Consider the following 26,874-nt stretch of genomic DNA (forward strand, 5'->3'; position numbering starts at 1 on the left):
AAACTAGCAAGGATCTGAGATCCCCAGGAGCTAGCCACAGCAGAGTGCCATCACCTCTGTTAGGTCTGAAGGGACAGGATGACAAAAGCAGTTGCATCAAGAACTTAAGTGCAGCAAAAGCAGAAGAGGGCCATCTGACAGGAGTTTTGTCTTTCAGCAGAGGAAACCAGGAACACCTCTAACCAACAATCTGGGGAACCCGGAAGCAAGGAAAATAAACACCCAGCCTTATCTCCCAAAAGCCAGAGCAACATGGGAGCCCATGGACCATCCATAACAGCCTGCCTAATTCTTAGGGCACAGAGTATGGTGGATTGGAAGGGGCAAACAAACTATCCAGCCCCATATTGTAAGCCAGTCCTCTCATCACCTCTTATTTTATGTTTCTGTCTATCCTACTCAGTGGTAAATGCCATAAGAGCATCTGCCAAGCCAGGACACAGCCAAGTTACTGCATTGGTTAAGTCCCTCTTATCAGCTCTCACTGTAATATTATTTTAAATAGTATCACTAAAAAATAAGGTATGATTGGGTTGTGTGCAAGACAAGAAATAAATAGAGGGCTTATACCTTTAAAACATAGATCTGGATCTATATTTGTGCTTCCACTCCATTCTATTAGTTTGAGGAATATGTGATGCTCAAAAAAACCAACCCCAGAAGAGAAGCTCAGAAATAAACCAGTTAAAGTCTTATTAAAGCTATAAATCTTTTCTATTGCTACTGAATTTCCCTAATTTGATTTTATGAATATAGTTAATTTCATTTAAGAGATAATACAAGCTTAAATGATTCAACCCACCCTAAGTATGTCTACCCTTAACTTCTACTAAAGCCTTTATGGAAAGGTCACTTGGAACCGTCCTGCATTTCAGGAACTGCATGGCCATTGAGGAGACTTTTCGGTTTAGAACAGAAAAGAGAAACCAAAGCTAATCAACAACCAAAAGACAGGTTTTCTTAAATCTCTCTGGCAACTACGATGCACTCTAAGAAGACTACTTCCTACCTGTGCAAACGGCACATCTACTGCAGCGGCTCATAGCATAAAAGACACAGAAGGAAAGATGTAACAGCAGAAGCAAGCAATCCTCTCTCTTGACTCACATGTTTACCAAGTCAACTTTACAACATTTTAAAAGTTAAAATCGCAGGGTATCTGGCTGGCACAATCAGATGGACGTCTGAGTCTTGAATTTGGCTCAGACCATGATCTCAGGATCATGGGATTAAGCCCCGTGTCAGGCTTCGAGTTCAACACGGAATCTGCTAAAGATTCTCTCTCCCCCACCCTCTGCCCCTCTCACTTGTGCTCACTGTCTCTCTGTCTCTAAAGTGAATAAATAAATCTTAAAAAAAAAAAAAAAGTTAAAATCTCACATAGCAACTAAGAGCACAACAGAAATACTAAATTCACTGTAAAATTTAAATAGCACAGAACTAGAGAGTAGGAAGTGAGTTCCCTTTTGTTCACACAAAAGACCCAACCAAATCATATTCTGTTCCCTATAAGAAATGCTCACTAACCATTGGGCACTCCTTTAAGATGTTTCCTAAAATTTCATAGATATGACTAGGTTCTATTAAAATGTTAAAGAATCATTGCAGACGTCTTTCTGCAAATAGTATTTTCACTTAATAGATGGACATATTTCCATGTCTCTCCATATAGAGCTACAATCATTCTTCTTAAAGGCTTCACGGTATGGTGAATACACATATTTTATAAATTAAACCACTCCCCAACTGTCAAGCTCTTAGGTTAACTTCAATTTTTCTATTTACTTCAACTATTTTCATTATTTTTTTAATTCAGGTATAGTTAATACACGATGATACGTTAAGTGTACCAACAGTGACTCAACACTCCATACACTATACTGCGCTCACCCCAAGTGTAGCTGCCATCTGTCACCATACAATACTATCACAGTACCCGTGACTGTATTCCCTGTGCTGTACCTTTTATCCCTGTGACTTACTCATTCCATAACTGGAAGCCTATACCCCTCACTCCTCTTCACCCATTTTGCCCAACCCCCTCCCCATTGGCCACCAGCAGTTTGTTCTCCGTATTTATGAATCTGTTTGGTTTTTTTAGATTCCATATATAAGTGAAATCACCTGTGATTTCTTTCACTTAGTATAACAGCATCTAGGTCTATCCATGCTGTTACAAATGATCTCATCCTTTTTTATGGCTCAGTAATATTCCATCTTATGTATATGTGTGAGTGTGCATGTGTATGTGCACACACTACCTTTTTTTTTTTAACTACTTCTTTATCCATTCATCTATCAGTAGATAGAAGTTGCTTCCATATCTTGGCTACTGTAAATAAGGCTGCAACAAATACAGGGGTGTATATGTATTTTCCAATTAGTGTTTTCATTTTCTTTGGGTTAATAGTAGTCAAATTACTGAGTCATATCATATTTCTATTTTTAATTTCTTGAGGAACCTCCTTACTACTTTCCACAGTGGCTGCACCACTTTACATTCTCACCAAGTACACAAGGGTTCCTTGTTCTTCTACATTCTTGTCAACACTTGTTATTTCTTGTATTTTTTTATACTAGCCATTCTGACTGGCGTGAAGTGAGAGCTCACTGTGGTTTAGATTTGCATTTCCCTGATGGTTAGTGTTGCTGACCATGTTTTATTGTGTCTGTTGGCCATATGTAGGTCTTCTTTAGAAAAATGTCTATTTAGGTACTCTGCTCAGTTTTTTTTTTAAAGATTTCATTCATTCATTCATTCATTCATTTATGAGAGATACAGCGAGAGAGGCAGAGACATAGCCAGAGGAAGAAGCAGGCTCCCTGTGGGGAGCCTGATGCAGGACTCAATCCCTGGACCCCATCCTGAGCCAAAGGCAGATGCTCAACTTCTGAGCCACGCAGGCAACCCTCCTCTACCCATTTTTAAATTGGATTTTTTTGGTGTTGAGTTGTAGTATCAATTCTGTACATATTTTTTATATTAACCCCTTATCAGATATAGCATTTGCAAATGCCTTCTTTCATTCAGTAGGTTGTCTTTCTACCTTGTGGATAGTTTCCTTTGCTGTGCAGAAGGCTACTTACTTTGGTGTAGTCCCAGTAATTTATTTTTGCTTTTATCTCTCTTGCCTGAGGATGCAAATCTAGAAAAATGTTGCTAAGGCTGATGCCAAAGAAATTACTGCCTGTATTCTCTTATAGGATTTTTATGGTTTCAGGTCTCACATTAGGTCAGTTTATGTTTGTGTATGGTACAAGAAGGTCCAGTTTCCCCAGCACCATTTATTGGAGACTTTCTTTTCTCCATTATATATTCTTGCCTCCTTTGTCCTAGATTGACCCTATAAACATGGGTTTATTTCTGGGATCTCTGTTCCATTGATGTATGTATTTTTTGTGCCAGTACCAATACCTTTTTGATTACTCTAGCTTTGTGGTATATCTTGAAATCTGAGACTGTGATACCTCCATCTTTGTTTTTTCTCAAGATTGCTTTGGCTATTCAATTTCTGTAGTTCTGTACAAGTCTTAGTATAATTTGTTACGGTTCTGTGGAAAGTGCTATTTGTATTTTGAATAGGGATTACATTGAATCTGTAGATTCCTTTAGGTAGACTGGACATTTTAACAATATTAATTCTTCCGGGTTGCCTGGGTGGCTCAGTCAGTTAAGTGTCTGCTTTGGCTGGGGTCATGATCCCAGGGTTCTGGGATCAGCAGGGGGCCTGCTTCGCCCTCTGCCCCTCCCTCTGCTGGTTCTCTCTCTCTCTCTCAAATAAAATCTTTTTAAAAATAAAAAAATATTAATTCTTCCAATTCATGAGTATGGTGTATCTTATCTTTCATGTCTGTGTCTTCAATTTCTTTCATCAATATTTTATAGCTTTCCAAGTACAGGTCTTTCCAACTTTATTCCTAGATATTTTATTCTTTTCTCCCCCCTTGGTTCCTTGTGTAACTGTAAATGAGATTGTTTTAATTTTCTTCTGCTATTTCATTATTAGTATGGAATTTGTACAGAAACCCAAGAGATGTCTGTATATTTAGTTTGTATCTTGCACTTAACTGAATTTATTTATTCTAAGAGTTTTTTGGTGGCCTTTAGGATTCTGCAAATAGTGACAGTTTTGCTTCTTTCTTACCCATTTGGATGCCTTTTTCCTTTAAAAAAAATCTTATTATTTCTATACCCAATGTGGGGCTCAAACTTATTACCCACAATCAAGAGTCATATGCTCCACTGTCTGAGCCATCCAGGTTTCCCTGGATGCCTTTTCTTTTTCTTGTCTTATTGCTATGGCTTAGACTACCCATACTGTGTTGAATAAATGTGATCACAGTTATTCTAATTCTTCACAACATACACAGCACATCTTTTATTTCCCTATTTACAGTGAATTCATTCTTGATACAGCTTTGCTAACTTCATATTTTATTGAATCAGCGCTGTAGTATAGTGTGAATTAAACAGCTGATGTGCCTTTTTTAAGTGATTACAAATTCTTTAATTCCTTTAATTAAGAGGTAGAGTCCAGGTTCCATCTCCATGAATCTGGGAAGACTCACAATGGTTTTAACTAGTAGACAGGGCACAAATGGTATTATCTGACCTCTGAAGCTAGGTTATAAAAGCCCATGCAGTTTCTTCTTCTTCTTCTTCATGTCGCATGGAGAATCTACTTAAACGTGCTCTGGTGAACACCCCCCAGTTGAATTCAGCCTTCAAGTCATTCCAGCTCAGGTACCAGTGATATGAGTAGATAAGTTCGCTGATGATTCCAGTCTCCTCTTCCACCAGAAGTATGAGTCTTTTCCAGCTAATTGAACCAGCAAATGGAGCAGACATGCCATGTCCACTGTATCTTGCCCAAATTCCCAACCCAGAGAATCTGTAAGATAGTGGTAGTTTTGTTCCAGTAAGCCTTGGGGTAATTTGTTACATAGCACTATACAAGGGAATCAGCATACATAGGCCTATGTGCCTAACTCGGGCAAGTGACATTTCTCTCATCCCAAATCTTATTACTTCTTGCTGTAAAGACATGTTGAAAGACACTGAAGTCTGGACTAGTAGTACCTCATATTAATCTTTAAACCACTGTAACTCTCCTATCCTCACCTATAAGTTAGAGAGGCCTACGCTTTCCCTTCTTGGAGAGATATGAGAGAACTAAAAAATGTGCTAAAACTCTACAAAGATAGTTGTACGTGTGTGTGTGTGTTCCTTTTCATTCCGCTGGAGCAAAGATATTCAAACGTAAATCCCCTGTGAAGTTGGGGTTTAAGACTTAGGACTTCTAGACTTCTGGAGAGTATAGAACTCATTTATTTCTGTTCTCCCCCAAAGACTTTCCTAGATTGGCATTCTAATTTTTAAAAATTATGAATAACACAAATTTACTTGAACACCTCATCAGGATGATAAGAATGTTAACTAATTCCAACATAGACTTAAAAGAAAAAAAAAAAACAGCTACAAAAGAAAAAAAAACTAGAGAGAAATACATCTAAGTCCTCACAGTGATTACATGTGAGTAATGAAATTAACGATTATTGAAATTTTTTTCTTTACATTTCTGGTTTTTTGCTCGGATGACAATTTATTACTTCTATAATATATATTCTTCCAGTTTGTTGGTATACTAAGCTATGTAAAGACACTGCTGTACTTGCAGATTGATATCCAATCCCCACTCCAGGCACAAGAACAGTGGGTGGCCTGGGCTCCCACCTTCCTTTGCATCACCAATTGGAAATGTTTTACTCTTCCCACAGTTCCAAGTACCTTCTCCCACTCCATCCCTGGTAGCAGCAGACCTGCAGAAACAGAGGCTTCAGGGTAACAAGAACAGCACCAACTGCTCCTGTTGCCCAACTTCCTGGAAGGAGTGTCCCTTGCCAGGAGAGCAGGTGCCTGGGTGTGGTTGTCCCTGCAAACCTCAGCAACTACAAAGTCAGGCCAAAGCTGTTCAGAGGAGCTGGCTCCCCTCTGTGACTCTCTCTACTCCAACTGAAGTCAGGGAACCAGCAAACGGCTAAGAGCCTAAAATGGTTGAATCTGCTGCCTTTCTGGAGCTGGCCTGCCCTTCTAGTGCCCATTCAGAGGGTGCCGCCATCTGTCTCAGGCTGTCCTGTCAAACTGCTTCTCACCGTGCCAGGTAAGTGGCTGCAAGCATTGGCCCTCCTGCTGCTCAGCAGCCTGTGAGGCTACAGACGGGCTCAGACAATCAGGTCTGGCCCACAGAAGGGTCTATGGGCAGCCCTTGCAGGGTAGATTGCCAAAAACCTTATATTGCCCCCATTCAGAGTGTTCCATCATCTTCCTGGACTTATTTGCTAATTTTTCTTTAACTGTCAAGACTTGATTCTTCTTAGAGCCTTAAAGTGTGGTTTATAAACCAACCGTGTGGGCGGCACCTGGGAGCTCCTCTGACCTGCAGAATCCATGCCTGGCCCCTGCCCCACCCCCCGGGATCTGCAGCATAACCAGGTCCTCAGAGGGCACAGGAGCACATTTACATGTGACATGGGCTGTATTAGGGAACCTTTTTCTTTTTTTTTTAATTTAACATTTTGTTAGTATAAAACCAGTTATACTAGTCCTGGTAGAAACACTGAAAAAAAAAAAAAAAAAAAAGCTTTACAAGGTAGGGAAAAAAAGCATAATCCCATTCTCAGCAGAAAGACCTCATTATTCACGCACTCTGGAGAGGGGCGGGGAAGAGCCCAGCTCACTTTATTTCAGAGCCAAATCCCAGAGCATGAAAGTGAGGCTATTTCGTTTTAAATCACCACCCACCATCACAAACACTAATTGGTTCAGTAAATGGTATTATAAGAGCTCAAGGTGGAAGCCAGGCCAGAACAAAACCCAGCAACACAGAACTACCCAGAGAACAATTCTGTTTCTTCACCTACAGCAGATTCTCAACTGGGGACATTTGGCAACGTGTGGAGACATTTTGGGTCATCATCCCAGGGGCGGGGGTGGGTAGTACCGGCATCTCCTGTGTCAGGGATGCCACTCCACGTCCTACAGGGCCGGGTCCTTCCTCCTGCCCCCGCCCCCATCACCAACGGCCTAGTCCAAATGCCTCAAGTGTTGGGGCTGAGGAAGCCTGACCTGGAGAATTCACTATAGTGTCATCTTCTTTGCCCTCTCAGCATCCCCATCACCTCCTGCTCACCCCACCAGGAAACCCCCTCTCCAGTCAAAGGCCTGCACTCCCCCACAACAGCTTTCCACCCTTGGCTCCGGGAGGAGCAGGACGTGCCAGGGACAGGGGATCCGGGGCCCTGCCCTTTTGGCAGGAAGGGTTCCCGCTTGCTTGTCCCCTCCTCATTACTCATGCAGTGCAGGCCTTAGGTTACCTATTATAAAATCACGGGCTCACAGAGCCTCCAGAGGCCTCAGGGAGCGTCTCCTCCAGCTCCCTCGGCATATTAAAGGGGTTGCATCCCCAGCCAACAGCAGCATGAAGACCAGCTCCTTTGTAACACGGAGGAAAAGGGAGGAAGGCAGAGAAAGGGAACAACAGTGCAGACCCCAGGCGTCTGAAGTGTCCAAGCAACTGCTGAATGGCTATGCTCTATTTTTAGCTCAACTTCCCTGAAAAGGCACCCTGCCTCCCCTTTTTTCCAATGCCCCTCGTACTTTCCAACTGTGTTGGCTTCTCCTCTCCCCTGAAGGTTGCTGTCTAGGAAAGGGAAGTTCCTGTCACAGACCAGAGAAAGATCCATCCCCAGGGGCAGGGGGACCCTATGTCTCAGCGTGCCCAGACACGGCCCAGCTGACACCGTGGCATAATTAATAGAATTTCCCTTTCCCCACAAAGGTGTCCAGGTTTAGACGATGAATAATATATACTGTAACCTTTCTTCTGGGGCATGCTATTCCCAGGGAGAACAAAGCTCCAGGTCTGAGTGCTTCTGCAGAGCACAGTAAGCAACAGACCTCAAAATAAAGCCGATGTGCAATTATGTCTAATTTGGCCCTTTCTGGTGATGTGCCAGCTGACCGAAATTCTGCTCGCTGAAAACGACTAGATGCCGATGAAGGGAAACCCAGAACTGAGCCAAGGCATTCTAATCTTATGACTTGAGGGTGTCAAGAAAGAGGTTATTGGCACAGACCATGGGAAAACCTACGCTCAACCTGATCCTTGAAGTTAGTTATACAACAATTTCCAATTCAAATTCAGTCCATCCTCCAACTCCCAACACACACAAAAAAACTGACTCAGGAGGTCTGAATGGTTTCATGGAGCTTCCAGGCTCAGGGAAAAGGTAGCAGAAAATCAAGGCAAGAAGATTCATCAGCAATTTGCTGAATCACCCCAACAACTTCTACCTGAGACCATATTCACCCAAGCCAGTCAAGTTCAGACAGGGAAGAACTTAGTCTCTCACCATCAGAAGGATGGTGTTTACTGGGATTACAGGTCTCCCTAGGAAAGATAAAGAACAGGAAACCAGTCCATCTAAAACAACTGTTAACAGTTTGATGAATTTCCTTCCAGTCTTTTTCCTCATAGAATTTAAATTCCCCATAGTACATCCCGACTTTTCACTTTATAAGCATTTCTCTTTGTCATTAGAAATCAATCATCAACTAATCTTCCACAAAGCAGGCAAAAATATCCAGTGGAGAAAAGACAGTCTCTTCAACAAATGGTATTCGGAGAATTGGAAAGGCACATGCAGAAGAATGAAACTGGACAACTTTCTTACACTGTTTACAAAAATAAAGTCAAAATGGATGAAAGACCTAAATGTGAGACAGGAAACCATCTAAATGCTAGAGGGGAACACAGGCAGCAACCTCTGTGACCTTGGCTGCAGCAATTTCTTGCCAGACATGTCTTCAAAGGCAAGGGAAATAAAGGTAAAACTTAACTATTGGGACTTCTTCAGGATAAAAAGCTTTTGCACAGCAAAGGAAATGTCAACAAAACCAAAAGGCAACCTACAGAATGGGAGAGGTTATTTGCAGATGACATATCAGATAAAGGACTACTATCCAAAATCTCTAAAGAACTTATCAAACTCAACACCTAATAAAACAAAAAATCCAGTCAAGAGATGGGCAGAAGACATGAACAGACATTTCTCCAAAGAAGACCTACACATGGCCAATAGACACATGAGAAAATGCTCCACATCACTCAGCATCAGGGAAATACAAATCCAAACCACACTGAGATACCATCTCATATGGGTCAGAATGGCCAAAATTAGTAAGTCAGGAAACAACAGATGTTGCCAAGGATGTGGAGAAAGGGAAACCCTCTTGCACTGTTGGTGAGAATGTGAACTGGTGCAGCCACTCTGGAAAACTGTGTAGAGCTTCCTCAAAAAGTTAAAAATAAAATTACTGGATGACCAAGCAATTGCACTAGTAGGTATTTATCCAAAAGATACAAACACAGTGATTTGAAGGGGGCACATACACCCCAATATTTATAGCAGCAATGTCCACAATAGCCAAACTGTGGAAAGACCCCAGATGTCCATCAAAAGATGAACAGATTAAGAAGATGTGAGATAAACACACACACAAACACAGAGGAATTATTTAGCCATCGAAAAGAATGAAATCTTGCCATTTGCAATAACGTGGTTGGAGCTAGAGGGTATTATGCTAAGTGAATTAAGTCAGAGAAAGACAAATACCATATGATTTCACTTATATGTAGAATTTAAGAAACAAAAAGATGAACATGGGGAAGGGAGGGAAAAAATAAAGAAAAATAAAAACAGAAAGGGAGGCAAACCATAAGAGACTTAACCCTAGGAAACAAACTGAGGGTTGCTGGAGGGGAGGATGGGAAATAGAGTAACTTGGTGATGGGCATTAAGGAGGGCACCTGATGTGATGAGCACTGGGTGTCATATGTAACTGATGAATCACTAAATCCTACCCCTGAAACTAATAATATACCATCTTTTAACTAAACTGAATTTAAATAAAAAAGTTTTGAAAAAGAAATCAGTTTATTTTAAGTTGTGTCTATGGTTCTCCAAGAGCAACATTAACAGCTGTCCACTATTCACACTTCAAACGTTTATATATAACAGAAGGCAGTAAATAAAGAGGATGGAGTAGAAAAAAGCAAACCAAAGCAATAAAATTTTAATGAAGAATCCATCTCCCAAAATAGTCTCGGTCACAGTATTTTGAGTTTCAAATCTCTCCATCAATTCTGCTGGCATCAGTGAAGAGGGCAGGCCTCCTGACTTTCCAAGCTAGCACATGCTCCACATGGTGCAAATACAGAGGGAAAAAGTGAGGTACACATGGGCTTAGAGTCACTGCAGGTGACAAGGAATGAGCAGAAATGATGCCCCCTCAGGGTGTCTCCCGTGTCTAAGAATCGTTGCCTTATGGCAGCCAAGATTCCCCCATCCTCTCTGCTCTGCTCTCATTAATCCCACACACATGCACACATTGCCAGCTCCCTCTGTCCCCTCTCTGGAACTCTTCTTTGCTCCCCAAAGCAAAGAAGGCCTGTACCTGCCAGGCCCTATGCTCAGTCCTTTACCCTATCCCATTTTGTCCTAATGATGCCATTAGATAGGTACACTCTGGGGTGCCTGGGTGGTTAAGCGTCTGTCTTTGGCCCAGGTCATGATCCTGGAGTCCTGGGATCAAGCCCCATGTTGGACCCTCTGTTCAGCAGGGAGTCTGTTTCTCCCTCTGTGCGTTCTTGCTCTCTCTCTCAAATAAATAAATAAAATATTTAAAAGTAAAAAAGATTGGTGGTACACTGATTTCACAGGACAGCAAACCACAGCTGAGTGACAGTAAGCAACAGAGCCAGCGCTCTGTGACACGGTACTGTCTCCTCAGGCAGAGGTCAGCTCTCTAAGAAAAGAGATCTGCCCTAAATGCTCCTTCATCCCATGAACACTTATGTCTCACTTCCATCCTAAGAGTATTTGGGCAGGTCAACCAAGATAGATGCTTAGAAAAAAAAAAAAAGAATAAATATAAAGAAATAGAAAAAAAAAAAAAACTGTACAAGACAATAGCAATGAAGGGAGAAAGAACATAAATACACTGGAAACAACACCTAAGGCCTTCACAAGTCCTACAGATGAGCCCCAAATTTGGTTCTGTGCTTATCAAAGCAAAACATGGAAAGTAGATATTCATAAGCTTGAGTTATGGGTTTATGTCACAAAGTCCTGTTGCCATAGAAATTGTGTTGAGAACAATGTATATCTCAGCCGCCCAGCCTGATCACGAGACTTCTAAATGAGCCTATTTTCTGCTGTTGGTTCAGCCTACAGACACTGCAAAGTAAACTTGATACAAACTGCTCTAAAAGAGACCACATACTACCCAGTTCTCGTAATCAGGATGCACTAAGTAGACTTCAAGTCATCCAGAGAAGGTTCAAATTATCAGGATGAGGCACTTGCCGCTCAACAGTGTTGCTATGACCGCCCGCTGTCACCGCCCGCTGTCTTCCACTAGGCTGGTGCCCACCAGCATGTCCTCTGCCTTCGGAGGCTGCCAAACCCTGCCTTTGCTATCTGCTCCTCCTGCAGTCTGCTTGTGCCCACTTCTTTCATCTGTTTGGTGATAAGCAAATGCCTGACTTAATAGCAGGTACCAGCCAATCAATCCCCACTCACCACCTCTCCATGGTTGTGCTTACCAACTGTTTAGGAGCAGCCAAAGCCACTGTGCTAAAAATGTACAATGTCTAAAACCCTTCCTTTTTCCAAGTTAATGGCTAGAGTGTGTTGAATAGTCACCCCCACACACACACACTTGCCAAAATTCACGTGTACTCAGAACTTGGAATGTGGATTTATTTTGAAATGGGGTCTTTGCAGATGCAATGAATTAAAATAAATGGTCACACCAGATTAGTGTGGGCCTTAATCCAATGACTAGTGTTTTATAAGAAGAGGGAACAGACACCCAGGAGAATGCTATGTAATCACAAAGAAAGAGATTAGAGTGATGCATCTAAAAGCCAAGGAACTCTAAGTTCTGGCAACCAGAAGCAAGGAAGAGAAGAGGCAAGAAAGGATCCTCCAGCAGAGCCTTTAGGGGCGCATGGCCCAGTCAACACCTTGACTGGGCTTCAAGCCTTCAGAACTGTGAGAAAATACATTACTGTTTCCTCTAAAACTCCATGTAAGCCCACAGTCTGCGTTAATTTTTTACAAATATGCAACTAATACGACGGCTAGATGCAATACCCAGAAAACAGTACCAAGTGCAAAACCTGACTTTTTTACTTATATCCAACAGGTACGATACACGCAAATTCTGGAGTCACATTGCCTAGATTCAAATCCTGACTCTGCCCTTCAAACTCTCTGTCCCTCATTCTTCCCACCTATGCAATGGGGATGACATGACCGATCTTGGAGAGTCAGTGTAAGGATTAACTCAGGTAATTCATATCAAGTGCCTCTAATAGCACCAGGCACGCGTATGCACTATGCCTGTGTGTTATTATCAGCATCTTCAGAGGTTAAACAGACGGAAAAAGGCAGAAGCCAATCCCTCTTTTTGAACTGTGTGCACATTATCCACCTCTCGTGGTCCTGTCCTCTCCTGGAAGACATGAAGCACTACAGGGTGTCTCTCCACAGTCTGCATAAGGCAGCCAGAGACAAGCCCAAGACCAGGGTTTCCCACTAAAGTACAACAGTCTGATTTTCAATACTTACTGGGCTACTGGCTCTGCAGAGCCAACATCTTCTCTTGTTAAAGAATTCCTGGGACTTCATATGCTGTATTTAGCACAAACTCCAAACTTACCATTAACACACAGTAACTTGGTTTTTGGACTTAGACTGATCTTAAAATTCTCAGCTCATTTTCAACCAGGAAAGAGAAGAACAAGCAGTATCCCGAAAGAGTAGCCTGCCCAATCCTGGGTCTGCAGTACCCAGGGCACAATGAAGCCAAAACCCTCCAAACACACTTTCTGAACCTTGACCCCACAGCTGTAGCTGTATATAAAAATGACCCACACTCACCCTTAGGAAATAGCTCCCCCTTACTTCTAGTCCACAGTCATTCTACAGCCGGGGCTCTCACATGTTCCCACCATTTTTTACTCAGATTAAGAATCCTCGGGGATCCTTGGGTGGCTCAGTGGTTTAGCACCTTCCTTCGGCCCAGGGCATGATCTTGGGGTCCAGGATCGAGTCCCGCGTCAGGCTCCCTGCATGAAGCCTGCTTCTCCCTCTGCCTCTGTGTGTGTGTGTGTGTGTGTGTGTGTATCTCATGAATAAATAAGTAAAATCTTAAAAAAAAAAAAAAAAAGAATCCTCATTCTAGAGGCCTCAGGCTACCAGTCACAGACTGCCCAATAGAGATGCCAGGTCCAGTAAAACAATAATAACTCATTTAAAAAATACCCACTTTCAAATACTACTTCCAAAGATGATCAGATCTAAATAACATCTTTGACATGGATGGGGATTATTATATTCATGGTATGCACTGAATGAGTGCTTTCTCTGTACCAGAAACCAAGGACTTTGCATAGATTAATTCATTCTACTGTAATTATCCCCGTTTTACAGTTGCACAACATGAACCAGGGAAAGTAAGACTTTGCCCAAGGTCACATATTTAGCATTTGGAGGAGTTAACTAAAATATTCTGTTTTGAAGATCTCATCACAGATCCAGAGAAGCAACTGATTACCTCCCTTGTAGTACTTATGGAGACCAAGGGCAACTTGTTTTCTATGTACTAATACCACTTATTTAAATTGCCAGCCCCAAACTAAACCTAAGAAGTTACACATACTGTTAAGGAAATGCTGCACTCTCACGCTTATTCTGCATACCACTTGAGGTTGTAAAAAAGTAAATCTTGCCACAGTTAGATTTTATACCTTTGGTCTTTATCCCCTATGAAGAGGAGATCAATCCACACACACCCTTGGGGAGGTAATATCAACAGGAGCCTAGAGGCCTGTATTCCAAGTGCTTCCTTAAACTCAAAGATACTTCACCCTTCTGAGGTTTCTTCAGTTCACTTTATTGAGAAGTGAGAGGTGGGTGGTGGTTTCTCTAAAAATTCAACAGAGCATTACCATATGATCCAGCAACCCCATTTCTGGGCATACACTCAAAAGAAGTGAAAGCAGAGACTCCAACACATTCTTGTACACACCTATGTTCAAAGTAGCATTATTCACAATGGCCAAAGGTGGAACAACTCAAGTGTTCATCAATGGATAAACAAAATATGGTGTGTGTGTGTGCACACACACCATATATATTATGTATAAATACCATGTATATTATACACACCATGGAATATTAACCAGCCTTAAAAAGCAAGTTCTGACACATGTTACAAGTTGGATGCACCTTGAGGACACTACAGTAGATGAAGTAAGCCCAGAAACAAAAGGGCAGAAATCACTGATTCCACCTACATGAGCTATCTAAAGTAATCAAAATCATAGAGAAAATAGAACGGTGGGTGCCAGAGGCTGGGAGGAAGAGAGAATGGGCAGCTACTGTTTAGTGAGTACAAAGTTTCAGTTTCAGAAGATGAAAAAAACTCGAGATGAGCCATGGATATGATTGCAGAACATTGTGAATGTACCCAATGCCATAGAACTGCACACTTAAAAATGCTTGAAATGATAAATTTTATGTTGTATATTTTACAACAAATACACACAGAGCAAGGAATTTTAATTCAGTGGATTTTAAAACTTAGCTGCCCGTTGGAAGCTCTTACAAAGTTTTAAAAACTATCTCTTCATCACCAGTAGCAGCAGGTTGGACCTGGTGGTCTCCTGATGGGGTGTGCTGGGAGGAACCACACTGCTCTTAAGGCATTCATGCCAGGAATGGGCCTGGGCTCCTCAGGGTTTTCAGAATCCTTGAAGCAATAGGGAGGTGGCAGTGGCCAGTTGTCTCAGGCTGGGGAAGACCAAGATGGGGGTGGACATAACAGCCAAAAACAATGTGAGAAACCTGACTGGCCCATGGATCCATAAAGTTGGTTATAAAGTACACCTGGGAAAAATCTCAGTGTTGGATTTCAAACTGGACAGTGGACTTGGACGCATGGTACTGGTGGTACGGGGGATGTGGTTGTGGAGGGGAATGTCCCTGTTGGCATATAAGATGGAAGTTGAGTACTTAGTGGTGAGCTGTCACAATGTCTGCAGATGGAGTAGTATGGCAAGAAGCTAAGTGAAAGAAATGGGCGTTTACTGTATTGCTTGTTTGAGGCTTTGGGCATTCGAAATTTTTATTTAAAAAATAGAAAAAATAAAACAAAATAAAAACACCTATGTCAGAGTTCTATATCAAAACAAATAAACAGGGTACCTGGGGGATGGGATCCAGGGAACCAACACTTTCTTTGTAAAGCTTCTGTGGAGATACTACTAGGCAGCCAGGTTGCCAGCAATGAATTATAAGAGCTCTAAACCAAGATATGCTATTAGGATGGCACGGGTAGTAGTCAACGATTGGTATTATCTTAGCAAGTTGCCCCACTGTTGACACCCAGCAACCCTGAGAATTCTTCTCAAGCCCCAAATGACCCCAGCTGCCCTGCCTTCTACTCCTCCTTAAGAATAAATCACAACATCTCACTTTGGAAAAAAAAGAAGTTTTTATTGTTTTACGTAAGCTCCATGCCCAGCATGGAGCCCAACGTGAGGCTTGAACTCATGACTCCGAGATCAAGAGTCAGATGCTTAACAGACTGAGCCACTCAGGTGCCCTGGAAAGAAAGGAGTTCTATCATCAGACTGAGAGACAGAATTGCCTTCCGTAGCATCATCCTCCACTGCTGAACACACAGGTTTCCCCTGTCCCATAGAGTAGTTTCCCTTTATGAAACATTCCCCTACAGCACAGGTCTCAATGACACTACTCTTGAAAAGTCTTTTCACGTTTAAGGATCCTACTATTCACTTGTGTTTACATTATTTACACTTCCTACTAAAAGAAATGTTCAGCTGGACAAGGAGGGATCTGGCCACAGAGTATATACTAGGATTTAGAAAATTCACGTCTCACAGATAACATTGCCTCAAGTCAAAACTTTGCCTTTCAAGCTACAGGAAGAAGAAAAAAATCTCATTTCAAATCTGGGTACAAAGACAGCATGTGTCACAAAACTAAAGTGGCACTGCCTTTAAGGCAGATAGATGATTAAGTGATCAACGATAACATGAGTAAGACTACACCAAGAAGTTCTTCAAATAAGTGGCAAAATTACTCCCAGACACGATCACACGTATACACATTTGAATCAACTTTCAAGCAACCTCCCATACCTCGTATCCCTTTTAGGGGAAACATAAACTCTTTTTCAGATAACAGACAGGAGCTGAGGGAAGTCCTATCCAACATCACATACCAAGTGACACCTCTTAACCTAAGCTCTCAGATGCTAGCTGCTGCCCTTGCCTTCATAGTGCTTCACGCTTCTCATGGTTCCAGGGTGACAAGATTTCCACCACAGCTTCCTCAGTTGTGTAAGATAACGCAGAGGACAATGGCAGCTTCCAAGAGGCCAATAAGCTTCTAGACTCCTGCGATCTGTGTACTGTTCAAAAATATTTCCTTCCCAGGGATCCCTGGGTGGCTCAGCGGTTTGGCGCCTGCCTTCCGCCCAGGGCATGATCCTGGAGACCCGGGATCGGGTCCCGCGTCGGGCTCCCTGCATGGAGCCTGCTTCTCCCTCTGCCTGTGTCTCTGCCTCTCTCCCTCTCTGTGTCTCTCATGAATAAATAAATAAAATCTTAAAAAAAAAAAAAAAAGTATGTCCTTCCCAATTTGAGTGACTAACATAGCAAATGCAATCTCCAATTGAAGGACACTGCAAAGCTTCTTATTTTTAGGTAAGGCTCTGATCACACTTGACCTCTGAAAGCATTTGGTCTGCAAACTGTATAAATTCCATCATATACACAACATCAAACACCTCTTGTTGAATTAAAGAAACGTAAATAATGGTCTCTACCTCTTGACAGGCTTTCAGGACTTCTTGTGAGTCAAGAGAATAATCCCCTACTGTTATGTCAGCCCATCCTTACTGTCACCATGGACACTACTTTTTGGGTCATTATTGCTTTTGACAGATCAGTTTCCTTAACATTTTCCCTTCATACATTTTAAAAACCCGAGGCGCCTGGTTGGCTCAGCGGGAAAAACATGTGACTCTTGATCTTGAGGTCTTGAGTTTGAGCCCCACCTTGGGTGTGGAGATTACTAAAACAAACAGAAAACCTTAAACAGCTACTGCCCAGTTGGGGTTTTTTTTCTCGTCACCATTGCTGATCTTTATGTTTTTCATCCAACCTCTCTAGATCCCTATCCCGATTCCAACAGCTTAACAGCTATGAGTCCTGGACCTCTGAACACTTCAGCCCCTCACCCTGTCTCTCCATCTCATCCTGCCTTCACACACACACACACACACACACACACACACACACACACCTGGAAAATCAGATCTTCACTGAATCCTTTCATGACAACAGACCTGTCTATCCCACTCTGATTTTTTCAACAAGAACTCTGTATTCTCATCAGGTAAAGTTAACTAATTGCAATCTTTTTTTAACTATAAAAATAGGTTTATAAAAAATTTGAAGAGGAAACACATTTTTTTTAATTCACCCATTACCTTATTACCTACATGGACCCACTGCTGCTATGAGGATTGGCTTTTGTGCCGGATACTGGGGATACAGCAGGAACCAAAACACAGTCGAGACCCCTCAAGGTTTTCTTTTTTTTAAAATTTTGTCCATGTTTTTCCTTAGAGTAATCCATGTAGTACAGTATTTTTCAAAACTCATTTGATTGTTTTAAAAGGTAATTCATGGTAAGTCAACTTAAAATAATATTCCCACCCTTGCCGGAGCCCACATTGAAGAGGAATACGTAAGCACAATGCTCCAGAATACCGGCTCATTCAAACGGACAACAGCAGACACCATATCAGAGAACTGAGGAAGATAGGAGACAGAACCCAGAATCAGTGCCAAAGGAAAGGCCTCATGGCACCCCAATTCCCATGACAGGTAACTGCCTTTACACATGTTTTCTTAATTGTTTTTCCCTTTGGAAAATAAATCTTAGCTACAGAATGAAAACTAAAGCACATCTGCATTAGCTTTGTAATGACCCTTTCTCCGATAACTTCTAAGGGTTCCGTATGAGCAAAGCTCTGGGAAGCTGCCTTCATGGATCCCATTGGGGGCGGCAGAGTTTCGGGGGTGACTGAGAGGAGAACTCCTATCCTGTGAGGCTGACTATGTGGCTGACATTTTCCATTGTCTCACCCCACCCCTGTGAAGCCTGCTTGGTCAGCCCAGGGCTCAGGCCAAGAACAACAAAGTGTAAGGCGTACCCAACAGCCATGTGGGAGCCACCTAAGTCTAGCAGGACTCAGTTCTCCTCTTCCCCCTTTAAAAATTTTATTTATTTCAGAGAGAGAGAGAGAACACAAGCATGAGCAGGGGGAAGGGCAGAGGGAGAGGGAGAAGCAGACTCCCCACCGAGCAGCGAGCCTGATGTGGGGCTCCACCCTAGGACCCCGGACCACTACCTGAGCCAAAGGCAGATGCTTAACCGACTGAGCCACTCAGGTGCCCCTTAATTCTCCCTTTTTGAGACACTGAGGAGTACAGGGGTTGGTAGAAAATGTGTATATGAAACGTGCTAGCATAAAGCGCCTAGCAGAAAAGGAGAGCTGAATGAATGAGTCATCTCCAAGTGCCAAGGTGAGAAGCAGCCTAGATTCTCCATTTCTCACGGCCAACATACATCCTACTTATTCCTATCATTTGAGTTTCACTAACTTTCTAGAGGTAGTAAGGCCTGACAGATGGCAGATGAACCCTGTGTACTTCCTCCTCTTCCTCACCTCCCTTCCAAGCCCCCACAGCACAAGGTGGAACCCTGCTAGCCACACCAAACTCTACAAGGGAACCAGACATAAAAACTAACACTTATTTCAAGTAGCTCCTCATCACAAACCTTGGGCTTTCAAATCAGCAGCAGCAGCAATAATAATCAGCTTAACCCTGAAAGAGATAACAGGATGCTTAATAATGCCAGGCAACAGTTCCTCACTCAGATGTGTGAGTGACAACCCCATGATCATTTTTAAGATGACAGAAAAATGCAAGGTAGAAATCCAATCCCAGTCCAACCTGATTTGGCAACAGCAATGAAATGCATTGGGATTTTTTTACGTATACATAAACAAGGATAATTTAATCTCCACCCAAAGTAAGGCTCATTCAATTTCCATATACATAACTAAAAGATTTTCCCGTGTGTATATGCTTTCAACATAGTATGGGCCAAGGAATTTAAAAAAATATATTTTTAGGTGAACTACACCCCCAATGTGGGGCTCAAACTCACGACCCCAAGATGAAAGAGTAGCATGCTCTACCGAGTGAGCCAGCCAGGTGCACCTGGGCCCAAGATTTGAAGTCCACTTTTTGTTCAGGCTAGGAAAGGGCAAAGAGCAGGGGAAAGAAGCAAGGGGTAGTTGTGATGCAGGGGAACCACCGTCACCCGTCCCTCTCCAATATCCAAGCACTGACTCTCCAGAGGCACATTCTGAACATGTATGTTTCCATGTATTAAATCATTTAACCCACTAAGCATGGACTTTCCCACCTGCATTTTACAAGTATGGAAACTAAGGCACACAGAAATTAAAATAACTTGCCTAGGTCTCACAGAGTGTGAAAACAAACATTAAATATTTGCCTGGCACTTGAAAGCTGCTCTGATTATCTTTAACAGATAGAAGAAAGAAGTTCCTCCTTTAGACAAACTGTACAGTACCAACACTTCAAGCAAAACCCGTAGTAACAACAAATATTTATTGAACGTTTTCTCAATGCCAGGGTAACAAGCTACCGCTTGATATTGAACATAAACATCACTTAATTTGAAATATATGTTGTCGCTTCCATCACTTGCAAATCAAGTCTTTTTAGATGGAGAGGACCAAGGAAATGCATTAACATTACTTAGGACTGAATTCATATCTACAAAAAACAAAGCAACAACAAACAAACCAAGCAAAAAAAGCCCATGAGAATGGAGAATATTACCAGGAACTAATTGATCTTGATTTTTAAAAATAATATTAAAAAGTCTTCCTTCAGGGATCCCTGGGTGGCGCAGTATTGAGCGCCTGCCTTTGGCCCAGGGCGCAATCCTGGAGACCCGGGATCGAATCCCACGTGGGGCTCCCGGTGCATGGAGCCTGCTTCTCCCTCTGCCTGTGTCTCTGCCTCTTTCTCTCTCTCTGTAACTATCATAAAATAAAAATAAAAAAAATTTAAAAAAAATTTAAAAAAATAAAATAAAAAAAAATTAAAAGTCTTCCTTCAGAAATTTGATAGTAATGGATAAAGGAGAACAATTAAAAGTCATCTTTCTAAAAAAATTAATTAATTAATTAATTAATTAATTAATTAATTAATTAAATAAAAGTCATCTTTGGGGACACCTGCGTGCCTCAGTTAGTTAAGCATCAGACTCTTGATTTTGACTTAGATCATGATCTCAGGGTCATGAGATCCAGTCCCACTGGGGCTCTGCACTCAGTGGGGGCATCTGCTTGAGATTGTCTCCTTCCTCCCCCCCACCATTCTCTCAAATAAATAAAATCTTTAAAAAAAAAAGTCATCTTTGGGGATCCCAAGCAAAAAAATCAAATCAAATCATAGGAATGTTCTCCTGTCTGTAATCAGTAACAAAATAAACAGATCTGTAGTTTCCCTGCAGTGTGGGGGTAACTGGCTCCACTTATGTCTATTGAAGAGTATTTCTGCTAGCATATTCAACTGTTCTAAATACCATGAATAAGTGAATTAAAAACACTTCAAGCTGTTCTGAAGAAAAAGACGGAGGAAGAGGACAGCCTTCAAGCCTTACTGTTAGGCATCCATGCCAGTATTACAGCCCAGAATTGCCAGCTTGGAGCCTCCCTTTTACATAGAAAGCTTTCCCAGCTCCCTCAGTCTTCTCAGTGCTCTAAAAGCACTACCTCCACCGAGAAATCCTTGGGCAGTGGCCCTCAATCCCTCCTCCATGGAGATTTTGGACTTTATCTTCCACATCACATTTGTTCCCCAGAAGTGAGAAAAGCAATCTTAAAGACAGAAGAAAATAAATCCTATAAAATAAACACAAACTTGTAGAGAAATCGATTCCCAGATTTCTATGCAGCGCCAAGTGTGTGCTCAGATCAAACACACACGGAGTAAGTTAACTAAAGCCTTCAGGTTCGTACCCACGTATTTACACTTACTTGACGAAAACCTGCAAGCACTGTGAGGAGGGAGATTGTGTATTTGGAACATCTTTTCAGGGACGCCTGGGTGGCTCAGTGGTTGAGCGTCTGCCTTTGGATCACGCGTGATCCCGGGGTCCTCGGATCGGGATCAAGTCCCACACTGAGTCCCGCACCAGGCTCCCTGTAGGGAGCCTGCTTCTCCCTCTGCCTGTGTCTCTGCCCCTCTGTGTTTCTCATGAATAAATAAATAAAATCTTTAAAAAAAAAAATAAAAGGAATGTCTTTTCACCTTTGCCCTTGACCAGTCCAATAGAATCCCCTACAAGGTTCACCGAGATAGTGGTGGGCCCCGCCTCCAGTTTGATCCAGAAGGCCTAGGGGAGGGGTGCCCAGAAATTGGCCTCTGCCACAGGTTCTCAGGCAATGCTCTGCGCTGTTGCTCCTCCAGAAAGTGCTCCCCGAAAACCATGGCACTGGCGGGAGAGACAGTGTCAGAGGCTTTGAGGCACGCTGGCGCACAGGCCCCATCCACGCTCACACAGTAGGAGGCCACTTAACATTTAGTTACGTCTCTGGGCCAACTTATGAGTGGAAAACACGGTGTGGGGATCCCTGGGTGGCGCAGTGGTTTAGCGCCTGCCTTTGGCCCAGGGCGCGATCCTGGAGACCCGGGATCGAATCCCACGTCAGGCTCCCTGCATGGAGCCTGCTTCTCCCTCTGCCTGTGTCTCTGCCTGTCTCTCTCACTGTGTGCCTATCATAAATAAATAAAAATTAAAAAAAAAAAGTCAAAAAAAAGAAAACACGGTGTGAGCCACTTTCCTACCAAACTGGGACGCCAGTCATTTGAGGGCTCTAAATCTCTAGTAAAATCTGTGAAGTAAAAATTGCCCCAGGTAATGGAGAGAAGAAAGAAAAAGAAAAAAGGTGACAGAAACCTACTGCCAAATCGTTTACTTGTCAAGAGCTTTGTCCGGTGTACCTTTTCTTCTCGCCTGTTCTTAGAGAAATTTACCTTCTGGGATGGTTTAGAATTAGCTGTCTGTCCCCTGGCTGGAGCTGACGAGGCCCAGGAGGGTACACGGCTCCCCATCTCTGTATTCCTTGACCGCCGTCAGTACCGCAGGAGTCATCGTCACTGAGCAACGTCCATCCCATCCTGAGCAAAACTTTCTGACAAACCCGCCCTTCCCGAGGAACCCCCAAAGCCAGAAGCGTGGCGAAGGGACTCTGAGCGACACCCGGAGCAGATGACAAGCACAAGCCTCCCCTGCCCTCCTACGCTTTGCAGCGCCAGCCCCTCCAACCACACCTAACCTTCCCTCAGGCCCCACTTCTGGGCCACTCACCAATCAAAATCTAATGGACAGTTAAAAAAACAAAACACAAAAGGTGTTTCAAAGAAAAAGATACTTCACTGAAAGACTACTTTCCTCAAGACAGGTCTCACTGCCCTTTGTTATCTACAAAAGAATGATATTCCAGGACAGATGCCCTTCCGGCTCCCCGACTGTGGCCCAGCAGCTATCCCCACCACCTAAGCTTCAGTCCCAAACACGCTACCCATACAACCAATACACAAGGATGCCTTTCACTTTTTTTAAAAAAAGATTGTATTTATTCATGAGAGACACACACAGAGAGACAGAGAGAGGCAGAGGCCCAGGCAGAGGGAGAAGCAGGCTCCCCGTGGGGAGCCCGATGCGGGACTGGATCCCAGGACCCCGGGGTCACGGACACCATTCTGCTCTTCAAGTAAGAAAAATAAACACGAACAATAATGTGAAAAAGTACTGGCTCACTTGTCGGTCACCTCATTGCAAGCTGCTGTCTGATTTCTCATCAACCCCAGATTTTAAGGCATGGCCAGTCTACGGAATAAAGTGTGTTTTAAAAATTATTCCATTTGGACTCATTGGAACATACAGCTGTATTATAGAGAAACCTTCCTTTATTTCAGTGCCTCATAGTGAAACGGGATGTTTCTATACATACATAAAACCACTTGATGAAGCCTGGATGTACTCTATAAAAAGTCCATGCTTTCTTGGGGATGGGGAGGAAGCAAAAATCAAGTTTAGACAATACCATGCATCTACTTTTAAATGATCACATTGTCCAAATAGCTATGGGTTTCTGGACTTTGATAAATCATGACCAACGTCTGAAACAAAAAGAGGTGAAACCCCGGTAAGTAATTCATGGGAGACCAAACTGACAACAGCCGATGAGCAAAGCTTCCAGGTTCTGATAGCACCAACTTTCAAGTTCCCACTGTTACCAGCCAGCTGTGTGGCCTTGAGACATAATCACGGATTTCGGCCTCTCTGTGAAATAGGGAAACTGCTGGCCCTCTCAATGGTAATAATGAGCAGATGATAACAGCTGCACATGAAAAGCACCAGCTCTTGCAAAGTACACCAACCTCAATTTCCCAGGCTGAACTGCCCACCCTGTAGGACCACAACTGACCATCACATCAGAAGATGAGCGGCCTTTGTTTCTCCTTTGGTCACCATGAAGGCTTGATGCATTAGGTCTGTTTGCACACTAGACTTTTAAATGAAATGAACTGTTAAAAAGCTTGCGTAGAGGGAGGGTAAGGGGCAACAGCAAACCAATGGTTCTCTAGAGAAAAAAGGAGTTAGCTAACACCCTGATACTCAATTCTGAAACAAACTTGGTATTACAAGCTTAAACTCTCCCAAACAAGTCATTTTGGCTAACAACATGTGTAATTACAGTTAAAGGCATACTACAATAACCCTTGAGCTGTTGGCCTTGAAGATCCTTTTGAAAACCTCAAAATAATAGTACATGAGGGAACAACCTTTTTGTCTACTAATGACAGCATCAGGAGGCAACATAGCAGATATCTTGAAACTTTTAAATTCGCATGAAAACACCGACACAATGGAGAAGCCAAGAAGCACTAGACAGATGTAACAACCTATATTTCTTCTCAGATTAATACTGAGAAAGGGTTAAGAGGTTTAACTTAGGGGGGGGTCCCTGGGTAGCTCAGCGGTTCAGCGCCTGCCTTCAGCCCAGGGCATGATCCTGGGGTCCCGGGACCGAGTCCCACGTCGGGCTCCCTGCATGGAGCCTGCTTCTCCCTCTGCCTGTGTCTCTGCCTCTCTCTTTCTCTGTATCTGTCATGAATAAATAAATGAAATCTTAAAAAAAAAAAAAAAAAAAAAGAGGTTTAACTTCTACTCCAGTCACCAAGAGATTTGGAAATCTCACCATTCGAACAAGAGCATTATCCAAAACAAAACAAAACAAAACAACAAAAAAACAAACAGCATCAGCCAGGACAGCCTCCCATCCCCTGCCCTCAACACACACACACACACACACACACACACACACACATCCCTTCTGCTATGGCCCATGCTGGATTTTAAGAAAAAACAGTGAAACGTTGATTGCCATTAGTTCTACAATGCTTCTCTTGAGAGAAAAGAAGTTTTGCAGAGGGTAGAAAACGGCAGTGCTTGCCAAAAGCACATTGATTACTACCCACAGTAGGCACTTAAATGTTGACTAAATTATCAGTTCTCAGCGAGATCTTCTAAGTCTAGTCATAAAGCTCCCCTTTTACCATCTGTAGTATTAACTCGCAAGAAACCACAGGAAAACTTGACAGATCATGGTGGCAACTGTTTTGAGCATTATTTTCGCTAATTCATCATAGTTCGTTACAACAGCACAAAAATTATTTGCAAATCATGCCCAAGCATAAGTGTCATTTAAGTTTGGTTTTGGGGCGCCTGGGTGGCTCAGTCGGTTAAGCATCTGACTTTGGCTCAGGTCATGATCTCAGGGTCCTGGGGTTTAGCCTGGCATCTGGCTCTGTGCTCAGGGGGCAGTCTGCTTCTCCTCCTCCCTCGACCCCTCCCCGCTGTTGATGGAGTAAAACGATTTCCAGCTTTACCTCTTGCCTCGTATTCCCTGCAGGACTGAATGAGCTATTTCGACTTTGTCCTACAGTAACAGGACACAAAGTAATTTCATAGGTTGCAGGAGAATGCAGCCAAAAATGGAAAAAGTGGGGATTAAATAGAAAATGATCCATTTAATTTTAATTCAGTGCTCCAGTGTGCCAAACAGGAAGACTTCAGTAACGTCTCATGTCAGAAATCCGAGAAGGATGCCTTCATGGAGAACTCTGAGAAATCCCTCAAGTACAACTTACTATGTAGTATTTTACAGACACCCAGCCTGGTGGAGAAGAGAGACACTGTGACAGCCCCGAGCTCAGTGAATTTACTTTGTCCAAGAATTACTGAATCAAACGACATTTCAAGGGAAGGAGAGATGGCAGGACCAGGCCTAAAACAAGTGTGACAGTTAATACCAACTACTAAAAAGTTGTTTCAAAGTCCAGTCTCAAATACCTTTTACTTAGAATGTACAGTACTAGAACTGAAATAACCATGTAGAGGGAACGTACTGGGGCTTTGCTTACTGTTAAGTGTCAGGGATAAAACCTGTTTGGTATAGTTCAGGGTTTTATGGAGCCTCTACTCGCTAAACCCAGAGAAGAAACAGTAAAATTCTATAATCGACAGGGCGAGGACACTACATTTTCCTTCCCCAGACTTCCTGTGAAGAGCTCACAGCACTATTTGCAGTGTTGTGTGGACAGGAGCCCAAAAATCAAACCACTACCAGAAATTATGTATTATAGGGACACCCGGTGGCTCAGTGGTTGAGTGTCTGCCTTCAGCTCAAGGTGTGATCCTGGGGTCCTGGGATCGAGTCCCACATGGGGCTCCCTGCATGGAGCCTGCTTCTCCCTCTGCCTGTGTCTCTGCCTCCCCCCCCCACCCGCCGCCGTCTGTCTTGAATAAATAAAACCTTAGAAAAAAGAAATTATGTATTGTAATACATCATACAGTCTCCATTTGCATGAATAACGTGTATTACCGGACACTGAGTAACACTAAATACTAAAGTGTATTCGACTAGATTCTTCAAAAAACTATGAACCTGGTAGCAAAATTACAAAAAAGTTCATTTTAAGGACTTAACAGTCTCCTTTATTAAAGCCTTAATATTTTAGGGTGACCATAAAATCTGGAAACTATCAAACACTTTTCTTCTACTCAATGACCAAAGAATGTCAGCACTTTGTGAGCTGGCAAGACGCAAATGGGAGTGATTCCAACAAGCAGGCACACCACTCCATTACACCAAAGTTGTGAGAAAAGTTGGACAATCATTTCCAGAAAAAGTGGCAATGTGGAGTGTTCTTCGTGGTTGTAGGTTGGATAGAACCTCCTTGGCTGCTGCTTCTGGGGTGTGCTAAATCCACAGGTACATTTGACAGAAAATCAAACAAACATCACAAATCCATCTGTGTCTGCATGTAAAGATGCTGCATTACTCCTCCTCATTCACTACAACTTTTTTTTTTTTAAGATTTATTTACCTATTCGTGAGAGACACAGAGAGAGGCTCTGGGGGGGGGGGGGGGATGGACACATGGGACTGGATCCCCCAACCGGAATCAGGCCCTGGGCCGCCCAGCCGTCCCCATTCACTGCAACTTCTGCACAGCACATTGAATCAGT

The 26,874-nt window shown here is 42.8% G+C and overlaps 1 protein-coding gene across 2 annotated transcripts in view; it reads right to left on the reverse strand.

Moving 5' to 3' along the window:
* The window catches only part of IQGAP2 (IQ motif containing GTPase activating protein 2), a 287,229-nt gene that overhangs the window by 258,299 nt on the left and 2,056 nt on the right, over positions 1-26,874 (reverse strand). The gene's annotated exons all lie outside the window — the stretch shown is intronic.

This window comes from Canis lupus, chromosome 2 (assembly GCF_048164855.1).
Source record: "Canis lupus baileyi chromosome 2, mCanLup2.hap1, whole genome shotgun sequence".
NCBI classification, from domain to species: domain Eukaryota; kingdom Metazoa; phylum Chordata; class Mammalia; order Carnivora; family Canidae; genus Canis; species Canis lupus.